Source organism: Lissotriton vulgaris, chromosome 6 (genome assembly GCF_964263255.1).
Source record: "Lissotriton vulgaris chromosome 6, aLisVul1.2, whole genome shotgun sequence".
NCBI classification, from domain to species: domain Eukaryota; kingdom Metazoa; phylum Chordata; class Amphibia; order Caudata; family Salamandridae; genus Lissotriton; species Lissotriton vulgaris.
This window is the reverse complement of record NC_141694.1, coordinates 689,479,848-689,492,307: the sequence shown is the minus strand read 5'-3', so window position 1 is coordinate 689,492,307 and position 12,460 is coordinate 689,479,848.

Below are 12,460 nucleotides of genomic sequence, written 5' to 3'. Positions count from 1 at the left end.
AAGTGAATGACCGAGTGACCTGACCATGGGATTCCCTGCATTTTACCTTTGAGCTGCAAACTTTCCAGGAGCAGACCATAGTGTTAAAAGCTGATGATAAACCTTTCAGAACCTTCATCAGGTGACGAATTGTGCACTTTTCTACTTTTTAACGTTCTCAAACTGTGGGTGCTTTCAGTTTGTAGAGGGGAGAGATGTGGTGGAGGTCACTATGACTACAATGATGATATGGAAATCCTGGTTGTGTTTCATGCCTAGAACCAACACTTGTGTAGGCTATTACAAAATATTCCTTTCCTAAAATAAACCCAAGTGAACATAAACAAAATTTCCTCAAAACCAAGCACTCTAGCAATATTGTCTGCACACACCCACACAAACAAAACAAAAAACAAACTCTAATGAAAACAGATTCCAAATATCTGAAATCGTTTCTACCTGGTACTGCACAAACTTAATGCTAAAGACTAACCAAACTCTCCTGGGCTCAATATGTACCACTGAACTATATCTCAAAGTCACATCATTTTACGTTATATTGCTAACTCCACAATGATCCAGAAGTCAAATTTTCCACACCGTCCCAGGGCCAATCATATGTGCCTTACATCACCTTTGCACCATAACTTCGCTCTCAATATTCATGGATTCTCTTAGTCTTTCCAATGGGATCTTTTATATATACTCAACTTACAACCATGACCTAATTGTCCTTAAACGTTCTACTACAATGATACATTTTTTAGCCTAATTGTCACATCTTAAATCTTTTCTAAAAAAAAAGCATGCGAACCTTTGACACCAATCTGTCTTTCAATTCATTCCCATATTCGCTCAACACATCCTGGAAAGGCTAACCGTCAAGGATGGAATAAAGATTGTATGATTATGCCTACAGCATATTATGTAATGCACGTCTGTTTTTGCACCATTGTCTTTAGCTCACTGCATACACTCCACCAACATTCTGTGCATGAATTTCACAATCCAGTTGGCATGGGAATGATATAAAGACATTCTATAATTTTCAGTGCTGTATTCAAGTAAATACACTTTTAATCTGTTTGTAAACAAACTGAATACTTTTATCAGATGTCGTTTCACTGGGAAAATGCTCAAGGGCAAGCACATCTTCAAGTAATTTAATAAAGGAAGCAGCGTTGCACTCCACCAATATAATGTCTGACAATTGACTGTAGGGCAACACAATAAGCAGTGCAAACATTCGATGTGCTTGCAAAACCCAAAATTATACTATGAAATCAACAGCTAATTTCAACAGAGGCCTACTTGAGCGATGCACCTGTTGCATAGATTTCACATACATTTTGTCTTGATTTGTCAAAACTAGAACAAATTGCAAACTCTTTGACTCTTTCTGGCATATTAGCAAACATAGCTGGCAATCAAAACACTGACCAAATTCTACACTAAACAAATGTTTGAATCAAGTGACCTTTTGGTGGAATAAACTTATCATCATGCAGAATAATTTCATCCTCTATAATCAGTATGTCTTTGATCTTTACAAATGGGTGGACATTCTGTACTACTCTCTTCTTTCATGGCCATCCAGCCATAATATACTTATTTATATATTGAAGCACAACATCATGCTCCATGTCTGGCAATCATTCCTCCATTTTAATATTTTGCTTAGAGGATCTTGAATCATCTACTGAATACAAAAGCATGTCTGGCTAAACAGCCTTGATGCAGGTACTTTAACATGGATATTTCCTAGTGCTCAATAATCATAATACAACTTTTATGTCTGCAAGGTCTGAAATAATTCAAGCTAATCAGGGACTCTCAAGAAAGTCCACCCTCTGGTTCCCCTACGGGCCTGTGTGTAAGTAGAACTATGAAACAACTTTGTCCAGTTTTCATGAATGGGTTTCTTAGACTGATTTATAGCTCTTTACCTAATGTATTATTAGTAGAGTCCAGATATCAACAGTATTAAAAAAACTATTCAATAAAATCTTTCCTTAAGAATGGATGGCAAGAGCGTCTTTTACCCTATCTCTCTACAACTTTCCATGGGAAAGTTGCTGGGAAATCTTGATTTAGCCATTTACAAAAATTTGCTAATGAAAATGTCCTTCCTTGACTACTTCCCATTGTTCTTCCATGCAGGCTGTGGCACCAAGATAGTGATGCATTTTGCAGAAGAAAATCTTTGCAGACTTCTTGATGATAATGGTGTTGGACAATTAATTATTTTCAATCAGTGAGCTTCCTGGTAAATCCATTTTCATGATCTCCATCTTTAATTTACTGAAAATAACGTTTTAGCTTGTATGGGAAGAAACTATTTCTTTCCCACCTTTTGCCTCTGAAGATAGAATGTTGAAACGTTATTCAGGGATCAATTCATTTGGGCCAAATGCCTGGCTTTAATTTGTGGTGAAGCTCCACTAATTTCCCAAGCTAAATCAGACTAAAAGAAAACACTTGCTGACCACCTCACATCCTTCTGACTGGAGTGATGGTGTCTGGCCTCTAGTCATGGGTCCAGTGTCTCACACAACCAAAATTCTTAACAACCTTGGTATTCTGGTTGATTCCCACTTGGATTTTGACATCCAAGTGGCCACCTGCCTGGCACAGCTGAAAATAAATATTAAAAACACTTCCATGCACTGAAACAAACGTAAGCATTCCTACAACAAATGCCCTGCTTGTGTTGCAATTAAACTTTGCAGATTTAATCACTTTGCCCTCTCTAGTCAATAATGTCTAGCACCTTCAAGTAGTGCAGAACACTTCTCTCTGACTAGTTACAGTTTACCTGTTGAGATCAATCTAATGAGTTCTAGAATGTTACTGAATTCCTGGCTTTTTAATCAATAAACAACTTGTTCCTATTTTTCCCAGGTTCTATTGCTCTTCCTGTGTTCATTATGGAAGTAGTAGTTATTTTTTGCAGCCCAACAGGCTTAGTAACAAACATTCCTCACTTCTCAAGCATTTATGATACTTGAGTAACAGAATGTCTTTCATGGTAGCTGAAAGACCAGATTATTTCTCACTCAAACCACAAAAATGTTTCCACAAAATTATAAAAAAGTATTTCTTTTATTGCAATGTTTGCCATGGCTTCCATGATGCTAGATAGGTCAATCATTCATTTATCCTTTAATTCCCTCTCATATAATACCTGAGGACATACTCACTTCAAAAGAAGTACATTTTTAAAGGCATTGATGAATTCAGCAAGCAGAGGTAAAATATTTTCCCCAATCTAACAAAACATTCTACGAACCAATTCTCTTCAAACCAACAAATGACCATTATACCAGAGTTCACTGACTACATTGAAGAGGTTATGAGGAAGTCTTTAACAGATCTCCACAGAACATTAGCCATGAACCCTATTGAAGAGATTAGCTTCCGAATGATAACTGATAACAGATGTGCATTGCTCAACAAAATGTTTCCACTAATCCCAATGATCAATACATTACCAAAAGATTTGTTTTACAATGTTGACCAATCATAGAGTCCCCTTTGCCAGTATAATCACACATTTATAAAACCATGTATATCACTACTGCCTTTGTACGAAAGAGCCCCAATCTCCCCCAAAAATTCCCATTGATGACTAGATTGAAATATTGATCAAAATGGATACCAAGTATTTATGCATGAATATCCTGCAAGGTGAGTCATTTAACAAGCACTACAGAAGCTGTCACTGTATTAGATACCAAGCTCAAGCACCCCTCTTATTCATTATCCAGTTGTCTGAGACTGAATTGCCAAAAAGCGACTTACTTTTTTACCAGTTATTATTAAAAAATTTAAAATATGACAATGGGTGTCAGTTCTGTGCCAAATATGGTGAATCACTTCCTAGATAATGTTGGGAAGAATTAAATAAAACTGCCACCTATCCCTTTAATTGTTATCAAATAGAAATTACCTGGCCACCGAATCAGTATCCTGCTAATTTATTTAGCAGATTGAAAATACAATACATTTAGTCATTGTATTTTACTTTAGCAATTGTTCCTTATTTAAATCACCTTTAAGCAACAATTTTACTTACTTTGTGCATTAAAGGGTTACACGTTTCATTCTTCACTGCATAATTTTCTGATCTCATAACTAAACATATGTACATGAATAAATAACAAAAAGCATTAAAATCAGAACACTACATCAGATCTTTTGTGAATCTTATCATTACACCAGTCAATACTGTAAACTACCTCCCTGCGCTAAGACTATTTTCACTTTTGAATTTTAAGAGCACAATGGCAGACTCGCTGCGGGGAAATAATACTTTTTCCGGTTCTCTCTCGGGGTATATTTTGTATAATTACACCCTCACTAGAGTCCGAATCAATGTGAATCCCTCATAGACAAATATGTTAAAGCCGACACGTTTCCAATCCCCCTCTACCTTAGGGGATTATCATCAGGGCTGGGCCACAGTGTAATCTTATGTTCATCAACGTAACTCACTCTTGTAGTGTTTTTTTCTTCAGCGGTTGATGTGTACTCAGTATCCTCACACGTGTTTATTGTTTGTTTCCAAAACTTGTTTCCTTTTTCTTTCTTAACCCCTTCCATGCTGATGACGGCCCCGGCCGTCATGCATCACGGTGCTCGTGTGCTGCTGACGGCTGGGGGCCCTCATGAAGCCGCCCACTCTCTAAATCGCCCGCACAGGCGCAGAATCGCGGCCGCGCCCAAGGGGTTAAACAAACTGAAAATTTGTAGCTTCATCTTGGAAGTAGTTCCCTCTTCTTTCAATGGGTACTCCCCTCTTTTGCGTCCTTCTTTTTTTGTTGTTGAACTGTCAACTCTTTGCACATGTAGTCTTGATGGCGTTATGGGAGCTTCATTTTAACCACAGGTCGTCGGTCGTGTATCCAAATCAGCATGCATCCCATTGATGACTAGATTGAAATATTGATCAAAATGGATACCAAGCATTTATGCATGAATATCCTGCAAGGTGAGTCATTTAACAAGCACTACAGAAGCTGTCACCTTATTAGATACCAAGCTCAAGCACCCCTCTTATTCATTATCCAGTTGTCTGAAAATGAATTGCCAAAAAACGACTTACTTTTTTACCAGTGATTATTAACAAATTAAAAATATGACAATGGGTGTCAGTTCTGTGCCAAATATGGTGAATCTCTTCCTAGATAATGTTGGGAAGAATTAACTAAACCTGCCACCTATCCCTTTAATGTCAGGAATATTAATGTAGGGATACTGGTGTCATTTTTTCATTTGAAACATAGTTCTTGCACAGTTCAGCAGTTTTAGTCTAAAAAATAATTTTACACATGTTTTTGACAGTCAACCCATCAGTTTTCTTAATCTCATGACCACATTTGAGCTCTCTCTAGAAAGACTATCTTCTAAAAGCCACCAAAGGAAGTTCCCTTCTAATCTATACATAGCCCTCATAATTTGTTAGTCAACCTACCCAACTAAATTAAGACTGCAGAAAAATTTGAGATTGAAAAAAGATTGTTTTTTAAAATGACATAAACTTCTTAGGAAGCTAATAGATATATGCAATAATTGACAATTGGTCAAAAAGAAAGAACAAAGAGCATTGCCACACTTTCATTTTGAGTTGTTAGAACCACAGGAACAAAGACACCTCAAGACAGACTTATTTGTGTGACTACATTTAACCCGGCAATCAAACTGGTTAAGAAAGTTGTTAAACAATATTAGAATATATTGATGGAAATTGATAATTCCCTAAAAACATAGTTGTTTTTAAAAAACTTCAAGATCACAACCTAGGAAAGTATACACTAACAGGATAACCTTTCTAGCATCACAGGGAGCCTTCATCTACAGCTAGCTAATTAAGTGCAGGAATAAAATATATATGCTTTAACCAGAAATAAAAGAAAACTTCGACCACATGGACATCAAAATAATGCTAAGACAAGATGCTAACTACAATTCACCTAATGAATCACACTATCTGATGCCCCTGTGATTCGCTAAATAGGGTCCAAAGTACAGACAAATATACATATGTGGATTTCATATAACAAAAGCAAGATAAGATGTCAAACTTTTAACATACCGCTTGTCCCAGGGCAAACAGAACAACATTGTACAGCAATTGATTTGTGTTGTCAAATGATGTATCAAATACCTCTCTGCCAAAGAGGTGACAGGCTTTAACTTGTGAGAATGCAAATGGATGTAACACCTAAAATATATGTATGTTTTCCTGAATTAAAGCCTCTTTTGATGTGTTCTTTATTGAAGCTGGATTGTCAGGACTCATTATACCAGTGGTGGCTGCTCTGTTAAGGCGGTAGAGCATCACCTCACTGCTGCAAAGTAGTGAAGAAAGTACAAATACAATGATAATAACGCAATTTTATTATCATTGTATTTGTTGCTGATGCGCATCTTTGAGGGGTGGGTGGGCTGCTATACTCTCAGAGGAGGGGAGAAGTGGTTTAGAGCAGGGGAGGAGTGGTTTGCCCACTCCACTCCTAAGTGCACATGACTTCTTTGGCCAGCCCTCTCGGGCTGGTCAAACAGCCATGTGCACTTTGCATGTTCTTCATGCAGGCTGCATTACAGCCTGAATGGAGATCATGCCCAGGCCCCATTCCGTGGCTGAGCGCCGATCCATGGTACTCAGTCCAATCACAATGCTGTATACCATAAATAATGGAGGTTTATAAGTGACACTTATCAATGGCTGAGATGAGTGAAAAAAATAATGAATCTTCCCAGAATGGGAAAACTTCAACCAAAAAGGCACAAGCACTACAGAAGCTGTCACCTTATTAGATACCAAGCTCAAGCACCCCTCTTATTCATTATCCAGTTGTCTGAGACTGAATTGCCAAAAAACGACTTACTTTTTTACCAGTGATTATTAACAAATTAAAAATATGATAATGGGTGTCAGTTCTGTGCCAAATATGGTGAATCTCTTCCTAGACAATGTTGGGAAGAATTAACTAAACCTGCCAACTATCCCTTTAATGTCAGGAATATTAATGTAGGGATACTGGTGTCATTTTTTCATTTGAAACATAGTTCTTGCACAGTTCAGCAGTTTGAGTCTAAAAAATAATTTTACACATGTTTTTGACAGTCAACCCATCAGTTTTCTTAATCTCATGACCACATTTGAGCTCTCTCTAGAAAGACTCTCTTCTAAAAGCCACCAAAGGAAGTTCCCTTCTAATCTATACATCGCCCTCATAATTTGTTAGTCAACCTACCCACTAAATTAAGACTGCAGAAAAACTTGAGATCGAAAAAAGATTGTTTTTTAAAATTACATAAACTTCTTAGGAAGCTAATAGATATATGCAATAATTGACAATTGGTCAAAATGAAGGAACAAAGAGCATTGTCACACTTTCATTTGGAGTTGTTAGAACCACAGGAACAAAGATACCTCAAGACAGACTTAGTTGTGTGACTACATTTAACCCGGCAATCAAACTGGTTAAGAAAGTTGTTAAACAATATTGGAATATATTGATGGAAATTGATAATTCCCTAAAAACATAGTTGTTTTAAAAAAACTTCAAGATCACAACCTAGGAAAGTATACACTAACAGGATAACCTTTCTAGCATCACAGGGAGCCTTCATCTACAGCTAGCTAATTTAAGTGCAGGAATAAAATATATATGCTTTAACCAGAAATAAAAGAAAACTTCGACCACAGGGACATCAAAATAATGCTAAGACAAGATGCTAACTACAATTCACCTAATGAATCACACTATCTGATGCCCCTGTGATTCGCTAAATAGAGTCCAAAGTACAGACAAAAATACCTTTGTGGATTTCATATAACAAAAGCAAGATAAGATTCAAACTTTTAACATACCGCTTGTCCCAGAGCAAACGGAACAACATTGTACAGCAATTGATTTGTGTTGTCAAGTGATGTATCAAATACCTCTCTACCCAAGAGGTGGCAGCCTTTATGTTGTGAGAATGCAATTGGATGTGACACCTAAAATCTGTATATGTTTTCCTGAATTAAAGCCTCTTTTGATGTGTTCTTTATTGAAGCTGGATTGTCAGGACTCATTATACCAGTGGTGGCTGCTCCGTTAAGGCGGTAGAGCATCACCTCACTGCTGCAAAGTAGTGAAGAAAGTACAAATACAATGATAATAACGCAATGTTATTATCATTGTATTTGTTGCTGATGCGCAGCTTTGAGGGGCGTGTCGGGCTGCTATACTCTCAGAGGAGGGGAGAAGTAGTTTAGAGCAGGGGAGGAGTGGTTTGTCCACTCCAATCCTAAGTGCACATGACTTCTTTGGCCAGCCCTCTCGGGCTGTTCAAACAGTCATGTGCACTTTGCATGTTCTTCATACAGGCTGCATTACAGCCTGAATGGAGAACATGCCCAGGCCCCATTCCGTGGCTGAGCGCTGATCCATGGTACTCAGTCCAATCACAATGCTGTATACCATAAATAATGGAGGTTTATAAGTGATCCTTATCAATGGCTGAGATGAGTGAAAAAAATTATGAATCTTCCAAGAATGGGAAAACTTCAACCAAAAAGCCACAGGATTGATTTGATGAGTTATCGCTAGGCCTTGGTAGAACTTGCAGTGTTTTGCTCTGTGGAATTCTGCAGGGTAGTAGTTCGGAGTAGTGCACAGCTTGAAAAAGTTTTGTATCCACACTGTATTGATGTTGTGGGTGCTCCGTAGGTGGCGATCACGTCCCTGGGCGCCTACAAAAATCACAACCAGTGTCTGTAGTAGTGCCCTACAGACATCCCTTTGGGCACACCTTGTCTCCTCCGTTTGTGAAAGAGGATTCCAAACAAGAAGTTTTAGTTATTATGCTTTCCTTTATTGTAATGGTTCTTGTCTCTTTATGTCTTTTGGTACATTTTTCATTTTGATAATGAACTCAATTTTTCATATTTGCATCAACGACACAATTGTAGTTTAAATCCAATGCATTTCGGGCGTGTGTGTCCCGCCCTTCATCAGGGAATCAATTGTGTCGCATTGTACCAATACTTGACTCCTACACGGGTGTTATTCTGAGTTCGATATACTTAACAGCAGTATAGCAGCGTATTCATCTTCCGTTCCCGCCAAAGTTTGGCGGGAACGGAAGATGAATACAATGCGACACAATTCTTGTTTGGAATCCTCTTTCACAAACGGAGGAGACAAGGTGTGCCCAAAGGGATGTCTGTAGGGCACTACTACAGACACTGGTTGTGAATTCCGCAGGGTACCAAAAAACACAATGCAAGAGTCCGTGGAACTCTGCAAGTGGGCAGAAGTGCTCATCCACCTGTTTGTGCTGCTTTTTTACATGCCAGTAGTGCGATGCATGCTTCCTATCTGAAAAATCAGTGCAAATGGCACCATTTAGTTTACATAGATGCAGCCATTTTGTTTTACATACTTACCGTTCTCTGCATGGTGCATGGCTCTGATTTTTTTTATCCTTTTCAATACTCCCCCTATCCCACTGATCCATCCCTTGTTTACCATTTTTTGATCAATGAGTGTCCTTGTGTTTGCGTATGTTACGCTTTTATCCATTTTTTTCTGTGATTTTTCTGGTACTTTTTTTGTTTTCCCTTTCTACTTCCTTTAGTTCTTCTTTTCTGCTTCTGATCCTTATTTTTTAGTTTTTTTTCCACCCCAGCACCATGTCAGAGCACCGTGGAGCAAGCAGCAGTGCCAATGCGGCTTCTACAAGCTGCACACCTTTTGGTAGAGAGCACCGCCAAGGGATCCAGGTCTGCCCCATTTTGTCCGAGGTGGAGGTGGTCGCACATGTTTTCCAAGCTGGCAGCAGGGGGCAGACCTGGCAAGGGTACGACTTATGTGAGCATCGGCTTCTGTGGGAGAGAGTTGCCTGGCAAGGTCGGGTGCAGTGCACTGCTGTAAGGATAAAATTGTCTGCGAACAGGACCTCCTTGACCTGCTGGGTGTCGAGGTTGCGGGGCTCGGTGAGTAAATATTTATTGTTTTTTTTTACTAATGTTATGTGGTCCAGCTCGAGCTAGCCAGGTGCTTGGCTCTACCTAATCGTACTTGGCTGCGCTTGCTTAGGCTAATTATTTAGGATATCATGCAAACTTTTCTTTCCTGTTACTAAGATAGTGGTAGTAATATCAGGGAGTTAGCCTTTCCTGTGCCTTTCCTAAGGTAGCTCAAGCAGTCCAAGTCTCCAAATGATGTGTAATATGCATCTATACATTGAAAAGGGAGACTGAGTTGGCCCATCAGAGGGGTTTGAGAACCAAACATCATTCATTGCAACACATTAGTAGTTCCAAATGCAGTTTAGCTTTAGGAAATTAAGAAGAGCCCTTAAGTTTAAGAAAACAGGAATAGGTCAACTTAATACTGCTAGTACTAGGAGCAATTTGATTTAGAAAAGTACAATGCTACTGCTTTTTCCTGTCAAAATATTTTTGGGGAGGTTAACTGCACCACTAATCTCTTTTTTTATCTTCTTTATTTCTTACATCAGTACCCAAGGGTAAGAGGGCATCACCCAAAGTGGGCAAAGTATGGGCTGCCACCACCAGTGCCGCGGCAGGTAGAGCCACCACACCAGCATTGCGGGCGATTGTTCTGCTGGACACAGTAATTCCTGCCATTATTCATTTCCCTAACTTTTACCACTAACCACTGCTTACTTTTTTTATACCATTTACTTTTATTTCAAATCCTCTATCTAATGTTTGTTAAATTCTTGTTATCCCTGCATTATCCTATTTTTCTATAGTGTATGTTTCTGTAGCTGACTTCCTCCTGTCAGTACAAGTCTGTAGCTTTCTTCTGTTTTGTTAGAAAGTTTACGCTCTCCCCTTGTACATCTTGTGGTACTGTAAGACTAAGAAAATAGATTTTTGGTACTCTACTGTGAAGGTTACAGGCCGAAGTAACTTAGTATTATTATTATTCACCACCAATGTTTGTTGAGAAGGGTTTCTTTTCTGGCTCATGTTCAAACAGCTAAAGCGAGAGAGTGGCCAAAGTCAGGTTGGACCCCCCCAGTGTTGTTCTATAATTAAATATCGGCAGTTTCCATGACAGTGCAGCATGTTAGGAAAATATGGGGTCCCATTTTGCATTTGCCAACCAAGACCAAATGTCCTTTGTTCACCATCGTTATTCTGCCCCTTCATTGCACTACAATGAATCAGTCAGTATAGCTCTGCCCCTCCATTATGAACAGTTTTTGTTTGGCTTGAATACCTGGCATTTCCAGCATAGTGAACCAACAGCAACAAATCGCTCAAAGTCACAGTTTTGATGGAAGATACTGCTAAGCAAACTGTGGGGAGCTATTGCCATTGTATTTTGTGAAAATAATAATAATAAGGGAGGCGTATCTGGCGTTTAAAATGTGTAATTCTTTTTCTAGTCACGTAGACCACCAGTGCCAGGGCCAACAACAGTGCCGGTGCACCGGAAATGAAAGAGGCGGTTGGAGAGTGAGTCCCAGCGGTAGCAGATACGGTGGTGATAAGTCACATTACTTGCTTATTGACAAATTGAGTATACTCATTGTATTTGTTAAACAAAGCAGATGTCCCACCCATCATCAGTCATCGCCTCTCAATACATTTTTTAAACCAAAAAACGGGGTGTGTTTCCCAGTGCCCACTCCTACTAGTACTTTACTTCTTTATTCTTTCCTAAGTTCTGTCCTAGTCTACCCAAAAAATAAAAAAATACATTCATGACGTGTGCCACATTTTTTGGACCAAGTGACTTCAAGTGACTTTATGGCTTCCATAACAGATGTATAGCTGTTCAAATTTTTCCCTTTCGTCATTCATCAACTACAGTGACTGATGAAGCCAAAGCTTAGCACATCATGATTAGTGACACGCCATTATTCTATCGCAAAACATCAACCTATACTAATACCTCTAAATGACTCTGCAGTAGAGTAAGTTTCCTTACTGCCAAGGCAAGGTATTTGTTGAAAATAATCCTCTGGCAAAAAATGCAGGAGATATAAGAAGGCTCCGTCTCCAAATTTAAGTATTACCAACTACTAAGCTGGGTCAAAACGTTAAGAAAAGGGGGGAAGGGAAACCTGCTTAGTGAAGCTAAAATTGCCCTGAGCCCTCCGGTACAAAAGGAGGTCTCAGCATGGTACTGGTTGTTAATACAGCCTCTAGAAGACCCTCATCCCTGGTTAAAAATTGCTTGGAGGAAGGAACTGCCGGACTACTAATTTGATACATTATGGCAAGTATCTTTATCTTTCTTATGGTATTGCGTGAAATCTGCACCTTTAAGAAAAAAACATCTCTTTACCATCCACAAGGCATATTGGACGCCCCAAAGATTGGCAAAATCGGGATCTCAAGTTGGTAGGAAGTGCTCAAAGTGCGGAGAAATAAATGCCGATGAATCACATATGTTTTGGTGCTGTTCTTCCATCCAAACCTTCTGGCAGAAAGTGGGTACAATGT